This window comes from Sus scrofa, chromosome 1 (genome assembly GCF_054392235.1).
Source record: "Sus scrofa isolate SSC_HxYL_T2T_F1_AM1 chromosome 1, Sscrofa_HxYL_maternal_Yorkshire_Landrace_v2.0, whole genome shotgun sequence".
NCBI lineage: Eukaryota > Metazoa > Chordata > Mammalia > Artiodactyla > Suidae > Sus > Sus scrofa.
In genome coordinates this window covers 149,456,640-149,469,170 of record NC_139383.1, presented here as the reverse complement: position 1 = coordinate 149,469,170, position 12,531 = coordinate 149,456,640, and the positions used below count along the sequence as shown (strand labels likewise).

Here is a 12,531-nt window from a genome sequence, read left to right as displayed (position 1 = left end):
GGTATGTCCAAGTCGACAGCAAATGTGCATTTTATGGAAGCTGAAGAAAGGATTAAAAGGATTAAGGATTTGGTGGAGCCAAATCTTATTGGAACAGAAGAACCACATGTTGACAGACTGCACTGCTTTTCAATGATGTGGTTAGAATGACAGCCATTATTTCAGTCTGGTCCTGAAAATGATGTGCTTTTGTTTTAATGTGAATTTGTTTCTTATTGCCACAATGTAGAACTTTCCAGAACATATCTCAATGCCAGGATTAAGTTGATTCCATCTGATGGTACGTGGGCCAAAGAGGGTGTGTTCCCCACTAGGATGGTGGGAACTGCTCCCCAAGTGAAGTACTCACTGTTTCACCCTCTCTATCTGGTTTATCATTTATTTTTCCTCCTTTTTTCCCCCCTTCCTTCCTCCCTCTCCCTCTCTCTCTCTATTCTTTCTTCTTCTAGGATATTGCTTCTACTTCTTCCAAACAAAAAGCAACACAAAAGCCAAAGTAGAGTGAATGTTTACCAGCTGTTCTGTGACTCTATAACAAAGACGTGGCAGCAGATATAATTCAGTAACGTTTACTGGCTGACATCATCTTTCTGTGACTATTTGCATGTTACATTCAGATTTACTTTATAGGAGGCAGGTCTGTCTCACTATAAACTGTCTGACTATACTATGACCTTGAATTCTATGAGCCATGCTTGAAGTAGTATCTCATCACTTCTCTTAAAATACATGCTCCCTCTTTGGAATTTTCTGTGAAATAAGATGAGAAAGTCACATACGTACCTCCAGAGAGCAGTGTTTTAATCAGTTTGTGGGGTGTTTCTGCTGTGTGCCAGGTGCTTCATTCATGGATCACCTCTCTGATTAGAGACACATCACTGACCACAGGGTATACACCTTCCTTCGCGGCACTTACCTTCTGGTCTGAGAAAGTAAAGGAGTGACCCTTTTTTACCTCTGAGAGGGGGAGTCAGGCAAGTTTTTCCTGTAAAAGGCCAGGTAGTAAATGCTTTCGGCTTTGTGGATCTTGGGCCTCTGTTGCCATGCTCCTTGTGCCCTTGCAGTGAACACAGCCCTGGACCCTGTGTAAATGGTGGGCATGGCTGGGTCCCTTGAAATTTTACTTACAAAAACAGCCCTCAGAGCAGACTTGACCCAAGAGACCTAGTGTCTACCCGTGGGTTAGACTCCCCACAAAAGTCCTTACTTAAGGCCTTGAGATTACATCATTTAAAACTTTTTATTGATGTTGCCTGCATTCTCTACCTTTTAAAATCTACCACTAGCTTTTTAGCTCATCCATACTTTATGAAACATGGAAAAAAGCATCTCCCACATTCTGTACAGATACCTAGCCATCTCTACACATTTCCTCCACTGTCTAAACAAATATAAAGCAGAGAGGAGAAAAAAAGCAGAATATGTGTCTTTTGCCCATGTCCACTGCTTGGCTGATTGTGTCTGGTTTGAATTCTAATGAAGAGATTAAAGAAGAAATTGTTTCCTGTTGAGTACCAGTGGAGTCCCTGGCCATGTGTTGTGTGTCCTTTGGATCTGCAGCTGCCAGGCATAACTACTGCCCCCTAAATGTGGACAGGTCAGGAAGAGGGTTAGCAGATACCCAGCAGGGCAGAGCCTAGGAAGGTCGGCCAACAGAGCTCAACATCTGATATCCCTGCGGTACAGGGAATCAGCCTCTAGCCAGCTGGTGTGTGTGTGTGTGTGTGTGTGTGTGTGTGTGTGTGTATGTATAGAAGGGGGATGAGAGACGGGGAGGAAGGAACAGAAGGAGAGAGAGAGAAAGATCTCTGGGAGAAGAAGGGGGAGAGGAGAATTTAGGCCAAGCAAAAAGAACAGTCATTCTGAGCTGCAAGCAGATGGCCACCTGCCCTAGGGTGTTCTCAAACACCCTTGTGGGCCGCAGTGCCTTTAAACAGTAGGAACAGCCTCTTCGTCACAGTTGTGGTCCCCAAGAGTAGCTTAGAATCCTTGTGGGCTGGAGTCCTGGGTCACAGATAACTCAGGATTAAAAAAGACCCAGCAGATGTCCACAGGCTCCATCAGGGGCTAGGTGCCCTCTGGGCTCGGGTACTGTGCCTGGGTGGCCATGGACGGGCCAGCCCTGAACAGGAGGCCCCTCTCTGAAGACCGCTGGAGCCAGATATATAAGCTCCAGGAGAAGCCCAGAGTTGAGGAAAGGGTCTTCCTCTCTCCTCAGCCTCCAGAAACACCTGTCATTCCTCTTGAACTGGCCTCTCCCAGTTACAGACCACCCCCCTGTGCCCAATGGTTTCTCTTTTATAGAAGCTAAAAAAAAAAAAAAAATTGAATTTAGGGAGTTCCTATCGTGGCTGACTAGTATCCATGAGGATGCAGGTTCGATCCCTGGCTTCACTCAGGCGGTTAAAGATCCAGCATTGCTGTGAGCTGTGGTGTAGGTCGCAGAGGCGGCTTGGATCTGGTGTTGCTGTGGCTGTGGTGTAGGATGGCAGCTACAGCTCCGATTTGACCCCTAGCCTGGGAACCTCCATATGCTGCACCTGCAGCCCTAAAAGAGAAAAAAAAATATCGAGTTATTTAGAAGAGTATGAAGGTGAACTTCCCCCCCATAAGGGAGACGTTCCACTTTCTGGGTCCTGTTGTGTTTGGTGGTGTGTCTCCCTGTCCCTCCATCCCCAGCCAGGTGCCCCTCTGAGCTGTAGTCTGCCTGCCATCTGTGCATCCTTTCTCCACCCCCCTGAGCCCACAGACACACACACACTCCCTTGCTCTCCATCTAAAGGGGTGCAGGGGGTTGCAGCTGTGAGCTGACACTCTTACTCTTCCCTTGATAACAGCTAAGTGTCATAGACAGTATTCCAAACACTTGTGCTGGAGAACACGAGGGACTTTGGTAGCAGGAGACAGCGATTTGCTTTGAACACTTAATACTTACATTTTAGAAGTCAAGTGCCAGCAGAGTAGGAGGAGTAGTGTTCCTGTCCCTGGAACCCAGAGGAGCAGCCGCCAGGGATGCAGGGAGGAGCTGCCTGGGGACAGCGCTGGCAGGAGCGCTTTGCTGAAAGAGGGTCACTTGTCAGAGGCTTGGTTCCTAGAACATACTCTACTCTTTCTCTCACACCCATCTCTCCAAATTCCCCAGAGGATCCATAATTAAGGAGTCTTCTTAAGGACTGTTTTTTTTTTGTTTTTTTTTTTTCATTTTCTTCATTTTTTAAAGTTTTATTGGAGTAGAATTGACCTACAAGTTTGTGTTAGTTTCAGGTGTACAGTGAAGTGATTCAGTTATATACATTTACACATTTGTTTGTTTTTTCTTTCTTTCTTTCCTTCCTTCCTTCCCTCCTTCTTTTTCTTTCTTTTTTTTTTTTTTTTTTTTTTCTTTTTGGGACCACATCTGCGGCACATGAAAGGTCCCAGTCTAGGGGGTGAATTGGAGCTGCAGCTGCTGGCCTTCGCCACAGCAATGTCGAATCCGAGAGGCTTCTGTGACCTACACCACAGCCCATGGCAATGCCAGATCCCTGACCCACTGAGTGAGGCTAGGGATCGAACCCACATCCTCATGGATCCTAGTTGGGCTCATTAACCTCTGAGCCACGAAGGGAACTCCTTATACATGTACACATTTCTCTGCCTTTTTTTTTTTTTTTTTTTTTTTTTTTTTTGTCTTTTTAGGGCTGCAAGTTCAGCATATGGAAGTTCCCAGGCTAGGAGGAGTCAAATCAGAGCTGCAGCTGCTGGCTACGCCACAGCCACAGCAACACCAGATCTGAGCTATGTTTGCCAACTCACAGCAGCGCCAGATCCCTAACCCACTGATCGAGGCCAGGGATCAAACCTGCATCCTCATGGATACTAGTCAGATTTGTTTCTGCTGAGGCACAGCAGGAACTCCCTAAATTTTATTTATTTATTTATTTTTTAGCTTCCATAAAAGAGAGACAATCCATGTGGTCTGTAACTGGGAGAGGCCAGTTAAAAGAGGAATGACAGGTGTTTTAGAGGCTGAGGAGAGAGGAAGACCCTTTCCTCAGCTCTGGGCTTTTGCTGGGGCAATGCCAGACACTTAACCCACTGGGTTTGAGGCCAGGGATTGAACCTGCATCCTCATGGATATTAGTCAGGTTTGTTCCTGCCGAGCCACAATGGGAACTCCCCACGTGTCCTTTCTTTTTCAGATTCTTTTCCATATAGATCATCACAGACTCTTGAGTGGAATGCTCTGTGAAGCACCATTTTCTTGTTTATCAGAAAGTAGAAATAAAAGAACAGTTGGAGGAAGTGCCACAGGCTGCCTTTGAGCCTGTCAGAGAATGTATTTTTGCTATTTTGGGAGCTGGAGGAAGAAGACACTGACGGCAGTGTGCCACTGAGGGGAGAGCAGCCCAGGCCTTGTCACACAGGCCTGCTCAGGAGCTGGGAGAGGTCCCGCTGCTGAGTCCCAGAGCCAGCACAGCTGCCAGGACGGCTGCCTGCAGGCAGGAATCCCAGATGGGGACAGCGACTTGTCTCTCCTTTGTCATCTCTTCCCCAGATCAGGGCCATAGGGAGCCTCCCGCAGGAACCCAGCAATCACTCCATGTGTCCAGAGTCACAAGGAACCAGCCAGTACATGTAAATGTACTGCGTTGACAGATTTAATTGCACCTTTTGGTAGTCCTCTTTCTAAGGCAGATTTTGCAATTCTGCCTTCTCAAAGACAGTTGATGATGGACTGTAAATTGCTCTGTGGTTCTTGACCACAGGGGCTCAGCAGAGACCCTCAGTGCCCAACAGATCCTGCAGAGTGGCCTGGAGCTGGCCATGGCCGAAGACTCTGGAGACCAGACTGTCTGACATCTTGCTTCTGCTTGCCTTCGTTTCATTTCATGTCTCCCCTGCTTGATACTCTGTAACATTTGGATGCTGTCAGCAGTATGTCCATTGCAGTTTTCTCTGTTTCTTATTGGTGTTTCTCAGCTTGAAACTAAGAAAACAAATCTTTTTTTTTTTCTTTTCATTTTTTAAACTTTAATTGAAGTGTAGTTTATTTACAATGTAGTGGTAATTTCTGCTGTACAACAAAATGAGTCAGTTACACCTGTACATACATCCCTTCTTTTTCAGATTCTTTTCTCATATGGATTATCACAGAATATTGAGTAGAGTTCCCTGTGCTATACAGCAGGTCCCTGTTGGCCAGTCATTCCATTTACCACAGTGTGCATGTACCAATCCCAAACCCCCAGTCCATCCCTCCCCCAACACCTGTCCTCTTTGGTAACCATAAATTTGTTTTCAAAGTCTGTGAGTCTGTTTCAGGAAACAAAACTTAAAGGAGGAGTTCCTGTCTTGGTGCAGTGGTTAACGAATCCAACTAGGAACCATGAGGTTCGATCCCTGGCCTTGCTCAGTGGGTTAAGGATGTGGTGTTGCCATGAGCTGTGGTGTAGGTCGTAGACGCAGCTCGGATCCTGCGTTGCTGTGGCTCTGGCGTAGGCCGGCAGCAACAACTCTGACTTGACCCCTAGCCTGGGAAACTCCATATGCCGCGGGAGCGGCCCAAGAAATGGCAAAAAGAAGAAAAAAAAAAAAAAGAAAATCAAAGGAGAACTTGAACAATTTATGTTCATGGAAGGTCCAGCTTAGACCTAGCTCCTCAGACATTTACATGGGTGAGCCTCTTGTCCATGAGGAATATAATACGAAGAGCAACCTGCATTAGTTGAGGTCCACATTGACCCCATGTGGGACTCCCTCAGATCCTTCAAGGGAGAAGTATTATAAGACTGTTCTTGCTGAGGAAAAAACTGAGGTTCGATGAGGTTCAGTGTGCCAGAGAGACACCCAGGGCCTCCGGGGAGCAAATCTGCCTCTAGATTACACACGTAGCCACTTGAGGACTAAATCAGAGAAGTAGTGACATGATTCATTAGCTAATAAGCGGGAGAGTTACATACCCATGTGATAAACAAGACTTTTGATGTAAGAGAGAAGTACTGCTTAGGAGACAAATAATACATGGAGACCTCCCCGCATACTCCAGAGGATTTAGCTACTCCAAAACAAGAATCTAATTTTTAAAAATGTCTCCTTTTATAGTGTAGTCATGTTGAATTAAATCAGAAAGTTATTGCTCTGTACCTGTACACAGACACGTTGAAAAATGACTAACAGCTCATGCTAAAATGTTTTCCCTCTTATCACTGGGTTGAGAATACAATGTAGAATGACAGCAGCTTTTTTTTTTTTTTTACATTAGTGAGACAGGCCAGTTAAATATCCCCAAGCCTTATGTGCTGAGTGGTAGAAGTTAGACACATTCAAATCCACCCTCTGTCTCTCCTGTCTTCCCATTTAAAATTCGCCTTTGTGCTTGTTTGAAGGATATACTATATATTCATGAATTTGCATGAATTACCTCACTAAATGCATGTCTCAACCCTGTGGTGTTGAAATTTCTTTCTCTTCTAAAGACAAAAAAATTGAAGCTTAAAGAGTTTATGAGAAGTTCCCGCTATAACACAGTATGTTAAGAACCTGACTGCAGCAGCTTGGGTGGCTGTGGAGGCTCAAGGTTTGATACCCAGCCTGGTGCAATGGGCTAAAGGTTCCGGCATTGCTGTGGCTCAGATTCAATCCCTGGCCTGGGAACTTCCATATGCCAAGGGTTCAGTCATTTAAAGGGAAAAAAAAAAAAAGACTTAGTGAACTTATTCATGGTCACACGAGTGATTAGTGCAGAGCAGGGACACAGCCCAGCTCTGTGACCTGCAAGCTTTGTGCCTTCCATTCGTGGCTAAGTAAGCATCTATCATCTATGGGCCAACCTCCACACTGAGTGTACTCTTCTAGAGGGCCTTACATATGTCTGACTCACTCCTGGATGACTTACCGTGGTGAACCTGTCAGAAGCTCATGCGTATTTGCTGGCACATACTGTGCAGAGGTCTTTGTAACATCCTGGAGGCTTTACATCCCTGGTGAAGGCGAGGCTTTGGGGGCTCTGAGATTGTGTCATTCCCGGGCTGTCAGTTTCCTTTGACAACTTCTGAGAAAGCTTTGGGGGGCTAGACCCAAGGGATGAAAGGAAACTTGGTCTATAAAGTAGTGTCACCTCTAGAGAAAACAAACCCATGTCACTCTGGCCACCCTGCCTTCCAACGTGCTAGAGAGAAAGAGAAGTAATTACAGAAGCAACAGTCATCTGAGGGAACCACTGGGACATAAACATGGTATAAACTGTATGTACCAATTGAAATTGAGGAGTTTGGCATTGTGCAGCTCAATAACCGGGGGTTTACCAAGTACTTGAAATTCTGGGCCACTTTCCTCATCTATTCACCTCCCTTTAAGTGAACATGAATAGGGCATTAAAATATTGGCTGTGGGAGTTTCCTGGTGGCTGAGTGGGTTAAGGATCTGGCATTGTCACTGCTGTGGCTCTAGTCACTGCTGTGGCATAGTTTTGGTCCCTGGCCTGGAAACTCCTGTGTGATGTGGGTATGGCCAAAAATATGTATTAGCTTTGTTCACAGAAAATCCACAAAATACTTTGGGAAAGAATGAACTGGAACCCTCGTTCTGAGATGAGTTTCTTCTTATAGGAAATATTTTTCTACCAGTATTTCCTTTAAGGTGTTATTTTCTGCTATCATGAGAAAATCATCATACCGATTTTTTTCTTTCCATTTCATTCCTCTATAATTTTATCACCCTCTCTCCACAGTGTAATCTAATATTATATAAGGAAAAGTATTTTAGGGCAGTATCTGATTAAATCATACATTTAGCTTGAAGATTTGACTAGAAACCACCACTGAGGAAGCTTCCAAACCAACTCAACACAGGGAAGGAAAAGCAGAGTGATCACTTACTGGCGACCAGCTGCCCTGTGGCCAGAGATGTCACACCGTTTTAAATTTTCACTGAGATATCTCTTCTTGGCCATGAGCACAACTTCTTAAAGAAAATCAGTTCCACAAAGTTCTGTTTGAAAACCTGATTCCCTTTTAAAACTTTATCTCGGTCTTACAATGTTTCGAAGCAGTGCCTGTTTTCAACCTCAATCACTACAAGTAGAAAAATCTGCATTTATGGTGCAAGCTGTGTGGGCTGGAGGGATCTGGGGGTGTGTTTGCTTGCTTTTAAGTTAAAGATGGAAGACAGGTTCACCTAAGGTCAAAGTTCGAAGTTTCCACAGTTTATTCCACACTGATTGAGTGCTTAGTGATGGCCTTCCAAGGAGACAATCTGCTAATGGCCATTTATTCAGTGACATGGAGCATTTTAAGAGTATTTTTAATCCATTAAAAATATGGACTTTAGGAGTTCCCTGGTGGCTCAGTGGGTTAAGGATCCGGTTTTCACACAGCAGTTTGGGTCTCTGTTGTGATGCAGGTTTGATCTGTGGCCCAGGAAATTCTGCATGCTATGGGCATGGCCAAAAGACAAAAATAAGACTTTGGCTTCATTAAGGTGTGTGTTTGAATCTGTCTGCTGTTTGCTGGTGGAGGCAATCTGGAGAATCCCCTGACCTCTCAATCCCACTAACTCCTGAGGGCTAAATACTGAAGACTTACCTTTTAAGGTTTCTGTAAAGACAGATACATTGTTATTGCTTGTAGAACAAGTGGAGAGTGCTAGCTTTCTAGTGATACTAGTCATAGTAGGCACTACTATCAACTGTGAGATGAACTAAGAACGTCCTCATCCTCATTAAACAAGAGGTGCTTCTGCAGCCCCCGCCTCCCTTCTGAGGAAGGGGGGTGAGCAGTTTTGGAGGGCTTCGGGGGGGAATGAGGTACCTTCTCTGCTTGCTACCTTTTCTAAAGACAGACAAACACAAAACAAAAAGTCTAAATCCTGTGGTCAGATAATCAGATAAGAGCTGTGTTTCACTGTAGCCAGATTCATTATGTCTGATATGTGGAAATAGATGCACATTGATGGTGGGGCAAGTCTCAGATTTGTGTTTTGCATTTCTTCCCAATTACTTCATTTTTTTGTCCCGGATAAGTCGGGCAGTCTTCTCCTTGCTGATGCTTATGCTGTGTCAGATTTACTCCAGGGCACTCTGCCTTTAAAAGCAATCCCTTGGGATATAACATGATGGAACATAGTATGAGAAAAACAATGTATATGTGTGTATGACTGGGTGACTATGCTGTACAGCAGAAACTGACACGACGCTGTAAGTCAATTATACTTTAATTTAAAAAAAAAGTAGCAGCCAGCATTTTTAGATAACTTGTTGCAGGGAGGGTTTGGAAATCTCAAAGGAGGCATTAGCGCTGCTTTGCCTGTGACTTGGGACCCTGCAGACTTCCTGTGGCCTCTAAACCATCCTGCTTCTTTTTTTATCCGTGGGTCATTACAGGGTGCCCAATCTAACTTTGCTGTTCTCCAAAAGGGGCTTCCTATGTGCCCTAGACAGGGCCTGACACACTCAGCATGTTGGTGATTTAAGGTGTCTCCCACCCAGGGTCTGGTTCTAGAAAGCACTGTGGAGAGGGACTGCACATAGCCTGAGCAGAAGGACAGAGGGATGTGCCTCTGTCTGCCTTTTTCTTTCTCTGTGAAAAAGAGAAAGCTGAGTCCTTCTGTTTCCCAAGTGGACGTGATTAGAATTAAGGAGATGGCTCTCACAGAAGCCCCTCTTTCTTGCCTTAAAATTTAGGATTTCCTGTGCTTCCTGACAGTTCAACATTCTGCAAGCTTTGAACCTGTTGAAGTCCTAAGTCTGATCTTAATAGATTCTTCTAATCTCCTCCCACACATGGCAGGGATCTTAGAACTCTTTGTTATCATGGACAGGCAGAGGCTCAGTTTGCTTCTCCTTATCTGATCCTGTGTTGTTAAACACATCTGCAAAACCTTCACGGGAGAGTTGGCTTCCACTTCTTGGGCATGAATCACAGGTGAAAACCAGGGTGTTCTAAGTCCCTTTGGTCAGGAGTGTGGATGTGTAACGACTGGTCCATGATAGATGAGCATGGGCAGGGACCCTTTATGAGGCTACGTGGCACACAATTTGTCTAGTTCTGGGGATGTTTCTGCTGGGTCATGGCCTCCCTTTCCTCATTTTTCTTCTGGGCACTGGTTAATATTTGGTTGTCTGGGATGACGAGTGCAAATTAAAACAATTTCTATGGGAGTTCCCACTGTGGCAAAGCAGGTTAAGGAGCTGGTGTTTCTCTGGTGGCGTCAGTTCAGTTCTTGGCCTGGGAACCTCCATATGCGGCGGGTGTGGCTGAAAAATAAAATAAATAAAAGCACTCCGAAAAGGAGCTTTTTGTAAGTGACATTATTTTCAGGGTGCTCTCTCAGTAGCCCCAGGGAAACTAGAGTTCCTATCCCATGTGTACATAGGTTGCAGACCCCCGCTTCAGGGTCATCCATGACACCTTTGACTTAATCACATTTCCAGATGCCTCAGTAATTTTTTTCCTTATTACAACCAAGAAGCTGTTTTCTAGAATGTCTAAATGGCCCTTCATAATTTCTCCTGCATGTGTCTTGGTAAATGTAGCTTGTTTTAGCTTCATAAAATGCTGCTTCCCTCTGTTTTTCAGCTACTCAAAATTTGAGGTCAGCAAATTGACCTTCCCTGTCCAGATGGCAAATAAAGATGATGAAGATGCTGTTTTATATCTTTTTTTTTTTTTTTAGTAAAGCCATGCACTGGGCGTTTTTATGATTGCCCCCAAATGGGTTACATGATTGAAATCCATTTAGTTTGAGGATAGCAGGTGCTTTTGATTTTCCTGAGCTGGCTCCATATTCTTTTTTTAAAAAAACCCTTTAAAATATATTCTCTCTGTGTTCCAAATGTAGATTTCCCTGTAGTTTTGGCCTCCATGCTTCTCTCTGTTCTCTTCTCTTCCTGGGGAACCCTATCTAATCCTAGCTAATCCTAAAAAGACTACACATCCTCACTCCTGACCAAAGGGACTTAGAACACCCTGGTTTTCACCTGTGATTCATGCCCAAGAAATGGAAGCCAACTCTCCCATAGGTTTTGCAGATGTGTTTAACAGCACAGGATCAGATAAGGGTGTCAACAGAAGATACCCATGCTTTTTGAGTACTGACACCCTCTGCCCCAGCTGGAATCCAGCCCTTTCAATGTCAAGAGTCAGTAACGTGAGAGGTCCAGGCAGCGATGGCAGGCTTGGATTCTGGCTCCCCTCATTTCCTGGCCATGCCTCCTCGGGAAGGGTGACCCACCTGTAAAATGGGAACAGTGATGCATCACAGGCAACATGCATAGAAGACCACCAAAAGAGATCATGCCGAAGAGGTGTCAGCCGTGGTTGTCACTTACCTGATTCCTGCCAGACCTGCCTCTTGCCTTTAATTTTAAGCTGGAACTTCCAGCCAAGGATGCAAAAAGCAAAGCCATAATTTCTTTCTTTCTTTCTTTCTTTCTTGGCTTTTTAGTGTTTCACCTGCAGCATATGGAGATTCCCACTCTAGGTGTCCAATTGGAGCTGCAGCTGCTGGCCTTTGCCACTGCCACATCCACAGCAATGCCATATCCGAGCTGTGTCTGCGACCTACACCACCAGTCATGGCAATGCCGGATCCTTAACCCTCTGAGCGAGGCCAGGGATCAAACCTGCATCCCCATGGATACTAGTCAGATTCATTTCCCCTGAGCCACGACGGGAACTCCCAAAGTCCTAATTTTCTAAGGTGAATTGGTGGAGGGCTTGGATTTGGGGGTCTGAGAGTACCTGAGTACCATATGAGTGTGTATTGCAGGGACTGAATTAAAGGTATCAAATGACACAACTTGTTACCCCCAAAGCTGGGAGTTCCCCAACCCTGAATGTGTTGAAGGTCTTCAAGCCCTTGAGAGGTATTTGGGGTAAATTCTTGCATTCAATGAGATGACCTCCGTGATCCCTTACAAATCAGAGCTTGATTCCGAGGCCACAGTGATGCTTCTGTGGAGCCATAAGCTGAAGCCAGGCCCTTGACAGTGGCTAAGCAATCCTGGAACATTCCAGCCAAGAGCACGTCTTGCGTTAGACTCCCTGCTGCATGTGAGCACCCAGAGTGGAATTAAAAAACAATCCCTGCCAAGCTGAAGAGGTGGTCACACATTTCTTGTTTACCTCTTCTGGGTGGTTCTTATTTGCTTTCTTGAGGGTATGTTTGAAGTAATTGAAATCTGAGACTTACTCTTTTTGAAAGCACAAAAACGGGGACCGTGAATAATTTAAAGATATCACATCCATCTGTATCCTTTAGAGCATTTCTTTTCAATCTGACAGTGATGTGAGTGTTCCTGAAGAAATTCTTTTGTAAACAACTAAAACACATTTTTATTTGAGAAATTTGAGAGCAGTTTATAATTAAATGACTTTTTTTCCTTACTAAAGTAAGAGAAATGCATTACCAAACATTGGAATAGGAAGAAAAAAAATTTAAATATCCACAATCCTACTATCCTAACACAGCCACTTTTAGCATTTTGGTAGGGTTTCTTTTTTAATATAAATCTCTTTGTATTGGAACTTCATAATCTACTTCAATTGAAGA

General features: G+C 44.6%; 1 protein-coding gene across 2 annotated transcripts in view; it reads left to right on the top strand.

The window, feature by feature from the left end:
• The window catches only part of GABRG3 (gamma-aminobutyric acid type A receptor subunit gamma3), a 612,638-nt gene that overhangs the window by 299,981 nt on the left and 300,126 nt on the right, over positions 1 to 12,531 (top strand). The window lies entirely within an intron of this gene.